This window comes from Pagrus pagrus, assembly GCF_965226575.1.
Source record: "Pagrus pagrus genome assembly, chromosome: 8".
Taxonomy (NCBI): Eukaryota; Metazoa; Chordata; class Actinopteri; order Spariformes; family Sparidae; genus Pagrus; species Pagrus pagrus.
This window is the reverse complement of record NC_140192.1, coordinates 31,632,614-31,646,601: the sequence shown is the minus strand read 5'-3', so window position 1 is coordinate 31,646,601 and position 13,988 is coordinate 31,632,614. Positions and strand designations below refer to the sequence as shown.

General features: G+C 43.1%; 1 protein-coding gene and 1 long non-coding RNA gene across 8 annotated transcripts in view; one reads left to right on the top strand and one right to left on the bottom strand.

Annotated features, from left to right (window-relative positions):
• The window catches only part of whrnb (whirlin b), a 177,636-nt gene that overhangs the window by 79,353 nt on the left and 84,295 nt on the right, over positions 1-13,988 (bottom strand). The gene's annotated exons all lie outside the window — the stretch shown is intronic.
• Positions 8,966-12,088, top strand: LOC311261297. Of its 2 annotated transcripts, none has more exons than XR_014623128.1 (3): positions 8,966-9,160; positions 11,393-11,539; positions 11,614-12,088. It is a non-coding gene; the product is annotated as an uncharacterized lncRNA (long non-coding RNA). The 2 variants fall into 2 exon arrangements; XR_014623129.1 differs by adding an exon at positions 10,716-11,086 and having other exon boundaries at positions 8,966-10,230; positions 11,393-12,088.

Sequence of the window (13,988 nt, the reverse complement as noted above, 5' to 3'; positions counted from 1 at the left end):
TCTACCCTGAGCCACAGCCGCCCACATTCTCTGCTCTCTGAGGCTGTATTTAGACACAGCAGTGAGCTGTGAGCTGAATGCTAATTTCCCTGTGTTAACATGCACATCAGTGGTAAAGGGGGACAGTGTGGAGTGAAATAAAGTTTAATGAATATGACTTGTGTAGGGAAAATAAGCAGTCTGCAGTTGTGCTGACCTTTATTTCCCTGAAATACAACATGGATCCTTTTTCATTACCAGTAGGAGATTCCCCTTTCAGCGTTAATGATTGGTTAAGATGGTGGAGTGGGGGTAATTCCATTAAAATGTACATTCATGCTTTTCAGAAGATATTGTCTTTCCTATGTGAACAACTCATCGGCTTTTCTCTCGTACCATGCTCAGGACAAAGGGTCAGATTTGAAAATAAATATCTCCTGATCTAATGGCCAGTTTGCCATGGACTTGGCTGAGCACATGGATGTTCGCAAATAGAAGAGCCCTTTTGAATTTAAAGACCCACAGCACATAGCATCGCCAGGACAAACCGAAAGAGTCAGTATGCTTCAAACAAAGAGCTTGTCCACTTGTCAAACACCTTCTGAAACCAGTCCAGTGATTGGCAGCATGGAAACCCTAACCCTAACCCATCATTATGTTGTGTGATGTGTTTACCACTTTTGTATTTTTGACTGGAAGAGAAATGCTAGCTTATAGGAGGTATGAACAATTGGTTCTAATTTTGATCATTTTGAAAGAGAGGTTAGCACCTTTTTGGCAGGGAAATTCTTACACATACCATTATTCTGGTTAAAGGAAGACTCAAACAACTTTGTATTCAACTTCTACAAAGTTGGGGGAATGACATGAAACAGATTAAAAACAAATGGTCCAAATCAAATCTGCAGAGGCTGATACAGTATATCCTGATTTTAAGTCTCTTGATTTTGTCAAGCTCAAAAAACCATCTTATCCCACATTTCCTTTTAATACTACGTTTTTGTCAAATGCACCCTGCCTGGTAACCACCAAGGTCTTTAAAACACCATACAGGGTTTCCACCAGTGTATTGTAAGCCCGACGGCCCACCAGGGCTAACCTCAAAAAGGAAAAAGATGGTAAGCTTCTATGATTTAATGATGCAACAATTACATTTGTATGAAGCGTGAAGTGTATTGTGGACTTTCTATGCCGTCACTCAGATACATAGCATCAAACAGCTCAGTGCTCAGTCTGTTCATCCCAAAACCCTGGGCCCTTCAGCATTCTGGACAGTGACGACTTTCCCCGGAGCTCACGGTGCAGCACAGAGCCTGTTCTCCACTGCTGGAAACATGATGTTAATAACAACACAGCGGAGCACTCCACTTCCCCTCATTTTGGTATTCTTAAAGAGGTGGAAGTTAACTAAAGTAAAAAGGCAGTGAACCATTTATCTTACACAGCATACCGCAGCAAAATACTAAAAATAGTGCCCCCTTTTCTATATATTCAATTGAGAACTGGTTCTGAATCAAGATACTGAATCGATAGTAGTCGAATGAGTTTTCATCATCTTGAAGCTCATTTTCAAGAGGTTTTTTTGAAAACCACAGTAACAGTGGTTTGAAACAGATAAATGATGGGAAGGCTCAGCAGTGGCATCTATTTGTTAAGCCTGCCCCCATCAAAAGATACTTGCTGCTGGAATAGCAACATTTCATACCTCACACCACATCACAGACTCAATAAAGCTCCTCCAGTCACAAAAGGCATTTTTACTGTTTTCACAGACTTGTTAAACTTTATCATGACCAGTGAATTGCTCCATTTAATAGTGACTGGATGCATCAGGGAACATATTTTCTTCACTTTCTTCTTTTTTTTCTCCCTGAAGCAATTTAGCCAAATGAGAGAAAATGTTATTAAGCAATAGAGAGTTGTCTTGTATCAGCTAGTGGTCATGTCATAGTAAATGTAATTGGGCATGTTTACTTCAGACTGGGATAGAGAAGGATGTAGCTTGAAGCAGCAAAAAAAACAGCTTCAACTGTATCACAGCAGGACAGTAAGAGGCAGGAATTAGTTACTGACTTCTTTCCTTCTCACCTCACTGAACCAACATGATAATATGAAGCAGATGCAGCTTCATACTGAGCACTCTAAGGATGAGAGAAACCTTGATTTACATATTTTGTTCACAATCAGAAGCATGCATATACATTCCTGGCTATAGGGGCTCAAGACATTATCCCTTTACCCTCTGTGGCAGAAACCAGCTTCTGTACAAACAATACAAATGTATCACAATCAACAGACATATGCTAAGAAATAGTAAGTGCCACTCCCTACCACTCTCAACTGATCGGGGCAATATATTATCCCCTCCACTCTCCCTGCTGTAATGATTTAAAAGATGAGTTTCATTGATCGTTCATGAAGTGTGAAATAAAGTGTGTGTGTGTGTGTGTGTGTGTGTGTGTGGGTGCGTGCGTGTGCATGTGCGTGGGTGTGTGTATGCAGCTAGTGCAATGTAGTCCTTTTCACAGAGAGAGGGCAAACTGCTATTTTCAGCAGCAGGAGCAGTTTGCTGGCCTGCAGTGGCCTCCAGGTGGTTACAGAGAGAAGAGAGAGGCTTTTAATGACACAGGGACCTTCCAACATGGTAGAGCTGTGAAAAGGATATGGTCAGTATGAATCTGTGACAGGATCATTTTGGGGGTGTTTATGGGCTCTCTGTGGTGAAAATTCACATGCACACAAAATTGCATGTATACACATGCATAGGCACTCGAATCAGTCAGTGTGATGAGTTCATTTCAGGCACAAATCAGGTACGTGACCAAAGTATTGATATACTAATCATTTCCATTTTCTATTGATATAACAGACTAGGTCACAGGTTTAACTGTTATGAGTGTCACTGTGTTAAGAGATGGGAGTTGAGCTGAGATTTCCAGGATGTCCGTGAACATGTTATTTGCTCAAATGCTGTGAAGCCTTTCAGTCACTTCAGCTACTTATGACTTAATTGTCTACACAGCAATCCTGTCATTTGCAGAGGGATGTTGTTATTTCTTATAGTTGGGGAGCTCTAGATAGACTTAAAGCAGGAGCCCAAATGAGATACTAGTGCAGAGAGCACACAGTAAAGTAGACTGTCTAAACTTGGGGTAGAATGATTATCTGGCCAATATTCAGCACTTCTCTGATTATCGTATTCTGTAATTTGTCTGTGAGATCGCAGATAAAATAAGCTAATTTAAAAATGTGCTTCATGTCACAATTAATACCGTATATGAACAATAAAATAATACGAATCTGCAAAGTAACTAATAACTAAATGTATCAAATAAATGTAGTGGAGAGCAGTGTTGGGGAAGCTACTTTGCAAGCGTAGCTTGTAAAACTACATGTAGTTCAGTCTGGCAGTAGTTTGAACAAACTACATTTCTACCCCTGGAGAAATGTAGCTTGTAAAACTACTGCTAAAAAAAGTAGCTTTAGCAACTACTTATACTCATTATACTCATTTAACTCAGCGTTAAATAAATCAACATATGGTATATATGAAACAAAATATAATAGCCTACAAAAAATTCACATGCCAGCAGAAATATGCCTCTCAACTCAAGTTTTATTTTTTAAAGAACAAAAGCTGACATTTTTGGTCAACATCACAGGAACTTCAGAGGCACTAACACTTAGGCACTAGAACTAGATGCCAGGGCAGAATCACTTGTTGACACGACACATGAGCAGTCTCTCAAAGTTTTTATCAGACAGCTGGTTCCGTTTGGCACTAAAGACATCTTTACCAACACTAAAAAGCATCTATATCCAACATGTACAAGCTCAAATATGGCCATGGTTGGGCTGGCGCGTTGGGGGCGCATCGGGGGTAGCGGGATGGTTGTCCATGACGTGCTTGTGCCATATGAGCACTGCCTTCCTTGGCATAAAGACCCACCCACTCTGTGAAGCATTTGAGTGCTGCCAGGGCAAGCCAATCAGAGGCAGCGTTGGCTTAGCATGTCATGACGTTTCATACTTTTTTTCAAAGAAAAACAAAATAAAATTTATATTATTTGGGGTTTTTTTTATTAAAAAAAAAATATTTCATGTTATTGGCCAAAATTGTAGTTTGTAAATTGAGTAGTTAAACTACAAAAAATGACCCAAAAAGTAGTTGAAATACTGCAGCACAAAATATGAATGTAGTTTAACTACCAGCAAGTTACAGCAAATTGTAGTTCAACTACATGTAGTTTAAGTCTCCCCAACACTGGTGGAGAGGTATAAAGTAGCAGAAAAAGGAAATAAATAAAATACCTTAAAATTGTACTTAAAAACAGTACTTGAGTAAATTGTACTTGTACTATCGCTGGTTGTTCTAAATTTAATCACTAAGATCTAAATTTTAACTGCAAATGAATATGGGTTCCAAAAACCTGTTATCAGTCCCATTGTTTTCTAATAAGCAGTATCTGCCCTGAAAAAAAGCATATCGTCGACTCCTAGTCTCAACTTATAAATGTAAGGAAATATTGAAATTAAAATGTAAGACACATACATTAACACCCAGCCTAATCGTAAACTAATCCTTCAGAGTGCTCAAAGCCAGCTACTCAATGAAAGAGTGCAACAGATCAATTTAGACATCGATGCACATACTGCTAAGATTGACCGGGCATTTGAGGAACTAACATTACTGTTACCAAGCGAAGTCCTGGAAAATGTCTACAAGTTTGTTAAGAAGGCACAGACATCACAAAACACTCAAGGTAAGGAATGGCAGACACGAAAATTCCAAACTTTACAGACACATCAAAGCATCTCCCATAGAACCGAAGCTCTCACCTGGAGAAATAAGGACATCAACAACACAGCACATCCAGACATAGCGGGGTCCGCCCGCTATTCTGACATCCCGCTATTCCGACATGTCTCCCACAATGACAAAGAACAATGTCGAAATAGTGGGACGCTTGAAAAATAACTTTAATGCCGCTATTCCGACAATTAGAGGTCACTGTCTAAATAGCGGCATGTCGGAATAGCAGCATGTAACCCACGGCAGCGGAGCTGATAGGTTTCTCTCTAGTCTGTGTTAACTTCCACTGGCTCCTCTGCATTGCGTATCTGTTCCGTCCCGGCTCCGGCAGTCCGGACCCTGCCGGAACAGATACGCAGGACTTCTATTTCTGCCGGATGCCGGAGTACGACGCAGCAATTCGACTGAATTCAACACAGAGTAGACAGGAAGTCACACAACAAAACAACAACATAACATCCGGTTAGTTTTCAAAATAAAACACTATATATAACACATACAACTGTGGTCGCGCGTGATTATGTAATTATCGCGGGAAGTCCTCAGTCTTGCAACTCCAGCTGTCCAGCGGTGCTGCGCCGTGCTGCACTCAAAACACAGCCAGTGGGGGTTGCCGGACGACGGAGCATAACCGTACCAGATTCCGGATCTGGTACGGTTATGCTCCGTCGCAACGGACATTTATCCAGTGGAATCTTTGGGTTAGCCATCAGAAACAACAAGCTGGCAGACACAGAGGCAGAACAGCTACGGTTGAAGGTATCAGCTGCTCCTGCTAATGCAAAAGCATCCTCCTCCAACCTCACTACTGAGGAAAGGAAGACCCTGGCAACACTCAGAAGAGACCGGAACATCACCATCTTGCCAGCGAACAAAGGGAGATGCACTGTAGTGCTAAACATAGTGGATTACCTCACTAAAGTCACTGATCTGCTTAGTGATACTAACACCTATGAGACTCTGAGGTGAGATCCTACCAGTAGCTATAAAAAGAAGGTTATAGAATATCTGCAAAAACTGGAAAAGGACAAAGCCATTGACAGACAATTGTATTACAGACTGTACCCCGGGGAAGCCATCGCATGTATCTATGGACTCCCCAAGATATACAGACTGGACTCAGACGACACAATGGTTTCTTATAATGTCACATCACTTTTTACATGCATTTCCCACCCAAGAAGTGGTAAAGATGCTGAAGAAACGCCTGCTACAGGACAGCACTCTGTCCAGCAGAACCAACTTCACCCCAGACCACGTTTGTGCCTTACTTGACCTCTGTCTGACGACCACCTTCTTCCAGCATGGCTGGTTAGAACTGAAGAAGTGAAACATCCTCAAGAAACTGAAACATGTCCAGTTGCCTACAATACAGCACTTATAACTACCATGACCCGGATGACCGAGAACCTTCATCAACATACCTAAATATGTAAAAATCCAAAAGCAGCAACCAGAACCCAAAGCTGCATACATTAGTAAATCTGCTTGTTTGATGTTTGAGAGGCTAAAAGCAGTGGCTTCGCTGCCTCTGGCCTGTATTGTTGTCGTTACAACCACCCAACACCCAGTTATCAGTCTTTTCATATCCACAAATACAACCCAATTCAACCAGTGTCCCCCTCAGATCACTGGTTATCAGCATGTATCGTTGTCCACGGGAAGAAGCATCATGGGACATGTGTTAGCTGCAGCTTATTAAAGTTAGATTTACTGACAGGCTGTAATCCACTACTGAATAAAGGGCCCATATTGACTCATATCACAGCAGCAGTGTGACTTATTCCTACTCTTACACTCTTTATATGAAGAAAAGAAGCCTCTCTGCTCTGTTGCCTGTCAAAGATACTTTCCAGTACAATGGACATGACACGACCTCTAGATACTTGGACTGAGTACACACACACACACGCAGACACACAGTGAAAAAAGTGTTAGGTCATGAGGAATTCAAAGAATATTGAAATGTATTATTCAGAGTAAGAAAATATGTCTTATCGAAACCAGCTTGTGAAATAGTATTCAACAATACAGACACCGTATTGAATATGCTGGTCTTCATATTTCTAATCTGGTGTCAAAGCAACCTCTCCAAGGTCAGAGAAAAGCCTCTAATTGAATGGATTTAGAGCAGATTTATATCACTTTCTAATGGATATGGCTGAGTGTTTCACTCTCTTAAAGTAATGAATGGGCAACACCAAGTGTCACTGAGTTGCACAAATATAAATGAGTAATATGACTTTCACCGGGCCTATTCATATAGAGCTGCAATGATGGATCTTCTACTTTCCCAGCAATGCTGACTTCAGGAAAATTTTACATCACAATATTAAACTGTGTACAAGGGTACACTGCTGCTTCCAGCTTCACAACAGCTGAACTATAAATCTTCGGTCCTTTTGTTTGGCATTCTCTCCTAAACTGAACCGAGTAAAGAACTATTTTCAATATGTTGAAGTTATATTGTATTTGCAATGCTATTTTTAATCTGTTTCAAGACCTCCCTTAAAACAAAACCAGTCCGGCTAAAGTCTTTTTGGCCTATATGTGGATGACATGGGATGCCACAAATGAAAGAATTCATGAAATTAGTTTGTGATAGAGCATTTCCCGTGTAAGCACACATTTTAGCCCGGCAGTGCTATACAACTATACAAAAAGACAGGAGGACATTTTCTATGGAGAGACAAAGTCGCTCCCCTTTTGGTTCATTACAGGACCTTATTTCAGAAAAAAATATGGTGTCATGAATCACACACATGATGTTTGTTTAAAACATAATTTTTTAACTCGAGAAAACCTCCCAGTTTGTCAAAAAATGGGTAAAGCATAAGACCCGAAAATAAGCAATTAGAAAGACTACACAGCCAACAGTCATATAAGTGACATCTGTTTGTTAAACACTCATCAAAACCCATAACTGAGGCTGCTCCTGTATATTAGCAGCTCACAGAACTGACCAACTCTCCTGTAACATTACTGCTGCTGTCAATGTGTCCAGACTTCGATTTTCACCTTTTTCATACTTTTTCTGTGCTGGGCTGAAGGCCATGTTAGTGGTGATGTATATTGTGAAAGATTGTGTGGTTCACTGAGCAGTTTCTCAGAAAACTGAACGGCATTTTATTACCTTTTTCAACAAACTTGCCATTGAATACTATACAATTTATTTTTTGAAATGAGGTCCCATGGGGCACACCAGAAGGGGCAGGACTCTATGTCGGTGTCTGGTCAGTGTAGCATTAGCTGTTTGGCGTTGGGCCTGTGTCCACATAGAGAAAGGCGCAGCGTCTTTTCAGAGTGCTTTTTTGTGCGGCTGCTCCGAGCATTTCAAGTTGAAAATCTCTCAGCTTTTCAGAAAGGTGCTGGAGACATCACTGTCGCTCCTTTTCTTTTTCCTGGCCTCGGCAATAATATTATACAGTGGCGGTTGTCGAGATATTGTTGTCATAGAGACAAGACGCACGTAGCGTTTTTTTCTCTCAGAGCACAAATGCTTCAGCTCATTCTGAACGCGCAGCCAGTGGTTTTCTGCCCGAAAAAAACACTATGTGGACACGGACCCACACTGTCCAACTAATATCACCTTCCTAAAGGTCTCACTACATCAAGGGAGGACATAGAAATAATCTAGAGATGGAAGTGTTGAAACTTTGAACAGTCTCCTCAAAGAAATACATGGTGGTTGCATTCAATGGTACCCATGAAAAGTGACGTGTAAATAATGAAAAGGAGATCTCTGGAGATCTTGAAGTTCGAAGCCTGCTTAATTTGACACCTCCCCAAACTTGGTCGATCCCTTAGGCTGTCTGTTTCACAAAGATACACATTGTGCCTAAGTAAAGGGGTTTTCAGACACTGTGAGATGATTCAATTCTGAAAATGAAACTATTGATAGTAAATGGGTGAAGAGCGGCATAAGAACTAAGTTAAAAAATAAATGTCATGATCCTCATCATGGCAGCCCTCCCTTCTCCCTTTATATGTGCGTGATTTTGTCATTCCCTGTCTGTATTATTCCTCCTGTGTCTCTCCCCCTGTCTGTTCTGTGTGTGTGCAGGTGGGCGTGGTCTCCTTCCACAGGCAGCACCAGGTGAATCCACTCCAGTAATCAACCCTTCTATAAAGCCTCTGGGTTCCCTCCTTCACATCACCAGATCATTTCATCAGTCTACGTGGTTGTTTGAATCCTGACTCCTCTGTGTTTTTGCCTTTGTGGCCTGTTGTTAGCTTGTGTAGCTAATACCTCTGTGTTCCTCCCATCTCCCCTCAGATTGCTGTGCTTGCCTCGTGATCTCCCGTTTGCTTCTGCCCTGCCTGCCTGTGAACCTGCCTGCTGCCTGCTCTCCTGTGTTTCCCCTCAGTGTGAGTACGTTGAGAGACGGACCCCACTGTGCCGTGCCGCAGCGCCGCCATTACCCCGTGGCGGACACCGCATCTAGACACACTCACACTCACCCTCACTGGGGACTTCACAAGCCACAGTTGGAGCCTGGGACTACGCACCCCCCCTCTCCCTTGCACTTGTTTTGCACATTTGAACATTAAAGACTTGTTATTTTCAGTTTAACCTGTTGTTTGAGTCATGCATTTGGGTCCAGACTCTATACAAATCGTAACAGAAAGATGCGTGGGATCGTGGATTCCCTTGCCAATCTGACCTCAGGCCCCTCCTTAGTGGAAAATCAACTGCAGATAAATAACCCACCCGTGCCTAATCTCTCCCCAGCACTACCAGTGGGCACCTTCCATCCCCGTGAGCCATTCGTTCCAGCCCCTGAACGTTAAGACTCTTTCCTTTTCCAGTGCTCCAGTAGTTTTTGAATTACAACCACTGACTTATAGTATTGACCGAGCTAAGATTGCTTATGTGTTGGGTTTGCTCATGGGGAGGGCTACGGCCTGGGGGACGGCTTTTTGGCATAGCCCACTCACTGCCAGTGCCACTTTTGAGCTGTTTTCCAACGATATGACTTCTGTTTTCGACCATTCCCTTACCAGCCACAACGCTAGCAACCGACTGCTGAGCTTGCGCCAGGGCTCTCTTAGCCAATTACTCAGTCGAGAGTCGTACTGTCTAGTGGGTAGGACAGAGACTGAGTTTGCAGGAGCTAATTGCATTAGCCATTAAAGTGAACAATAGGCTAAGAGCGACGCAGAGTGAGCAGAAGTTGTGTGTATATACCCCTGGTACTGCTGCTTCCCCTACTGCTCCACATAGGCCACCTGAAACCCAAACTGCGAACAATAACCAGTCTGTTGCTTCCCCAAGACAAGAGGAACCCATGCAGTTGGGTCGGAACCGGTTAACACCAGCAGAGCGCAGTTGGCGCTTCAAGGAAGGACTGTATCTACTGTGGACAACCTGGACACCAACTTGCCACCGGCCCACAACGTTTAAACCCAAGGCCTCACCAGTCACAGTCAGGGTTCTGGTGAGTAGCACTGTGGTTCCCATGTTACCCCATAAACGCATCAACATTGTTGTTTTGCTAAATGGTGAAAGTTTAAGACTAGAGGCTCTCGTTGATTCAGGCTCTGACTCCAACCTGCTAGATTCCCAGTTTGTTGAACAATCCCAGATTAAATCCTTCACCATTGATACACCCCTTGTGGTCAATGCGTTAAATGGTGATTTACTGGCTCACATCAAACTGAGACACTATTACTGTTGCTAGCTAGTTATCCCCGTGAACAGATGTCATGTCATCTTCTCACGCCCCTCTAGTACTCGGGTTACCCTGGCTCCAGAAACATAATCCTGTCATCGATTGGGCAGCTGGTAGAATCACTAGTTGGAGTTCTTTCTGTCATTCCTCATGTCTCAAGTCTGCCCTTTCCCCATGTTCGAATAAACCCAGTGCTGCCCCACCAGAACCCCCTGATATCTCCTCTGTACCACCTGTGTATCACGACCTAGCGGAGGTGTTCAGCAAGCAGCGGGCCCAATCTTTACCACCTTACGACTGCACCATTGAGCTACTGCCTGGAGCCCCGCTTCCCACCAGCAGGCTCTACAACCTCTCTGCTCCTGAGCGAGAAAGCATGGAAACCTACATAACGGGACTCCCTGAACTCGGGCATCATACGCCCTTCCTCTTTTCCTCTTGGTGCCTGGTTCTTTTTTTGTGGGCAAGAAAGATAAGACCCTGAGCCCCTGCATTGACTTTTGGGGTTTGAACAATATCAGTTAAAAATAAATATCCATTACCCCTCATTAACTCTGCTTTTGAACCCCTCCATGGCACTACAATTTTCACCAAGCTGGACCTGCGTAGTGCCTACCACCTGGTGCGTATAAGAGAAGGAGATGAGTGGAAAATGGCATTCAACACACCCCTGGGACATTTTGAGTACCTTTTTTGTTACGCTGTTTGGATTAACAAATGCACCAGCCATATTCCAAGCTATGGTTAACGATGTATTAAGAGACTTCCTAAACCATTCTGTGTTTGTATATATTGACAACATTTGGATTTTCTCCCACAACCTCGAGGAGCACATTGTGCGTGCGACAGGTTCTGCAGAGGTTGTGGGAGAATAAATTGTTTAAAGGAGAGAAATGTGAGTTTCATGTCACTTCTGTTTCCTTCCTAGGGTACAGTCTGGAGAGCAGGGAGGTGAGGACGGATCCTGCTAAGGTCCAGGCAGTGACAAACTGGCCTCAACCCAAGTCACGCAAACGGCTCCAGAGGTTCCTCGGCTTCGCAAATTTCTACCGGCAATTCATCAGACTACAGTCGGGTAGTGGCCCCGTTAACCCAACTCACATCTCCCTTTTGTGTGTTGTCATTCCCTGTCTGCATTATTCCTCTCAGTCTGTTCTGTGTGTGTGCAGGTGGGCGTGGTCTCCTTCCACAGGCAGCACCAGGTGAATCCACTCCAGTAATCAACCCTTCTATAAAGCCTCTGGATACCCTCCTTCGCGTCACCAGATCATTTCATCAGTCTACGTGGTTTGCATCCTGGCTCCTCCTTGTTTTTGCCTTGTGTCCTGTTGTTGGCTTGTGTAGCTAATACAGCTGTGTTTTCCCACCTTGCCTCAGATTGCTGTGCTTGCCTCATGTTCACCCATTTGCTTCAGCCCTGCCTGCCTGCTCTCCTGTGTTTCCCCTCAGTGCGAGTACGCTCGAGAGACGGACCTCACTGGGCTGTGCTGCAGCGCCACCATTACCCCGTGGCGGACACCACATCTAGACACTCTCACTCTCACCGGAGACTTCACGAGCCACAGTTGGAGCCTGGGACTACGCACCACCCCTCTCCCTTGTACTTGTTTTGCACATTTGAACATTAAAGACTTGTTATTTTCTGTTAACCTGTTGTTTGAGTCATGCATTTGGGTCCAGACTCCATACAAATTGTAACAATAAATGTCCTTTGCTTCACTTCTATCACTCCTTAGGACATGAATTGATACTACACTCAATAGTAGGGAGGATCACACAATCTGATTAACCCAGACCACCACCTTCTCCCTCTCTCACACACAGAAAACATCAATTTCTTTCACCCTCTCTCCTTCCTGCTTTCATATTTCTGTCAGAGGAAGTCATAAGCTCCAGTTCTGCAGCTTGACCAGCCAATCCTCCATGATTAGAGAAAGTACCTCTTCATCTCCCTGTCAAAGAACCTGACAAGTGTCACACTGCATCTTTCAGGGGACCACATTTGAATTTTTAGAGTGCCTTTCAAGCTCTGCTTCTTTCATCTCCCTTCTCTCTGCCTTAGTCTGCTTTTCCAAGGTTTCCCAATTGGTGTGGACGAGCAAGGAATCAAACTAAAATAAATAAAAGTTGATGTTTTATTTTTATCCCCAAGTAGGCCACAGTGTGATATTATCATAAAAGCCACATTGAGCTTTCAGCCATATTGTTTACAGGTATGAAACACTGGCGTCTGTTCTTATTGCCTCAGGCAGGTTGAAAAATAGCACAGAATTAGAGTGACCTGCTTGTTGAGGCAGAAAGCTGACCTGAAAGCACACAGCAGAGATTTAGCATGGCTAATAAAGCATTTCTGCAGGCCTGTCATGGCACTGAAGTCAGCTCTCTGAGTGAGGCTGTAAGGCAGGTAGCAGATGTTTGCAATGCTAACAGGTTTAGCAGACTAATAAGGAGCAGGTGGCATGAATGCTAACAGGTTCATCAGAATCAGGTAGCAGGTGTTAGCGATGACAGCTGGCACAGCACCCAAGATCTTCATGTCAGCAATTTATTTAATCCATGACTAAGACTTAAAGCACCATCTCAGACTTTGTAAGTGTGTCAGGGTGTTCTACCATAAATCAAATGTACTGTATATCGCTGCAGGCCTTTTAGATGTTTTAGATTTCTTAAAACATTTTTTAGATTTTATTTTCACATCATCGGAAAATCAATCTAAAACTTAAACCATCACAGTAAAAGTCATGTCTGCTTTTAATGTGATCAAATTCTGTAGTGATGCAGGGCAAAGCTTCCAAATCAGTCTGCACTTACAGTGACAATACTACACAGCAGTAATATGACTTTGACAACAAAAACAGCAGACATGATGTTCATTTTGATAGATGACTGTATTTCAAGCTTTTTTCAATCCCTGCAAGCTTAGAATTGTCATTGTCTGGAAAGCAGATTGTAGTTTACAGCTTTCATGAATACTGGTATGCTTCAAGATTTTTCTTTCGAAAGTTGAAACAGTATGATGGACTTTTTCAATATTTTTTTGTATATCAGCTGCTTGTACAAAATAAATTAAAGTCTGGCACCTGGCACTCAGAAGCTTTAGTTTTTAGCCATACTCGGCTATAATGTATCAGAAGACTGCCTGTGAGTCAGACTGAGCCGGAAATTCCACTGGTTGCATGCGCTGCGGAACAGCTCTGTTACGATTTTGCTCCGTGCTCTGTCATTTGTCAACCCCCACCAGCTGCGTTCTGAGTGCAACACGGCGCAGCACTGCCGGACAGCTGGGGTATGCGAGGCCGAGGAGTTCCCGCGATAATTACAGAATCACACGCGACTGCAGTTGTACATATGTGTTATAAACACAACAACAAACAGACAAAGGGTTAGTGTTCCCAACCGAAGGATTAGAAGAAGTGCTTGGATTTGTTTCTTTTTTGAGACTTTTGTGCTGTTTTATTATGAAAATTAACCGGATGTTATGCTGTTGATTTGGTGCCCTACTTCCTGTCTGCTCTGTGCTGAAT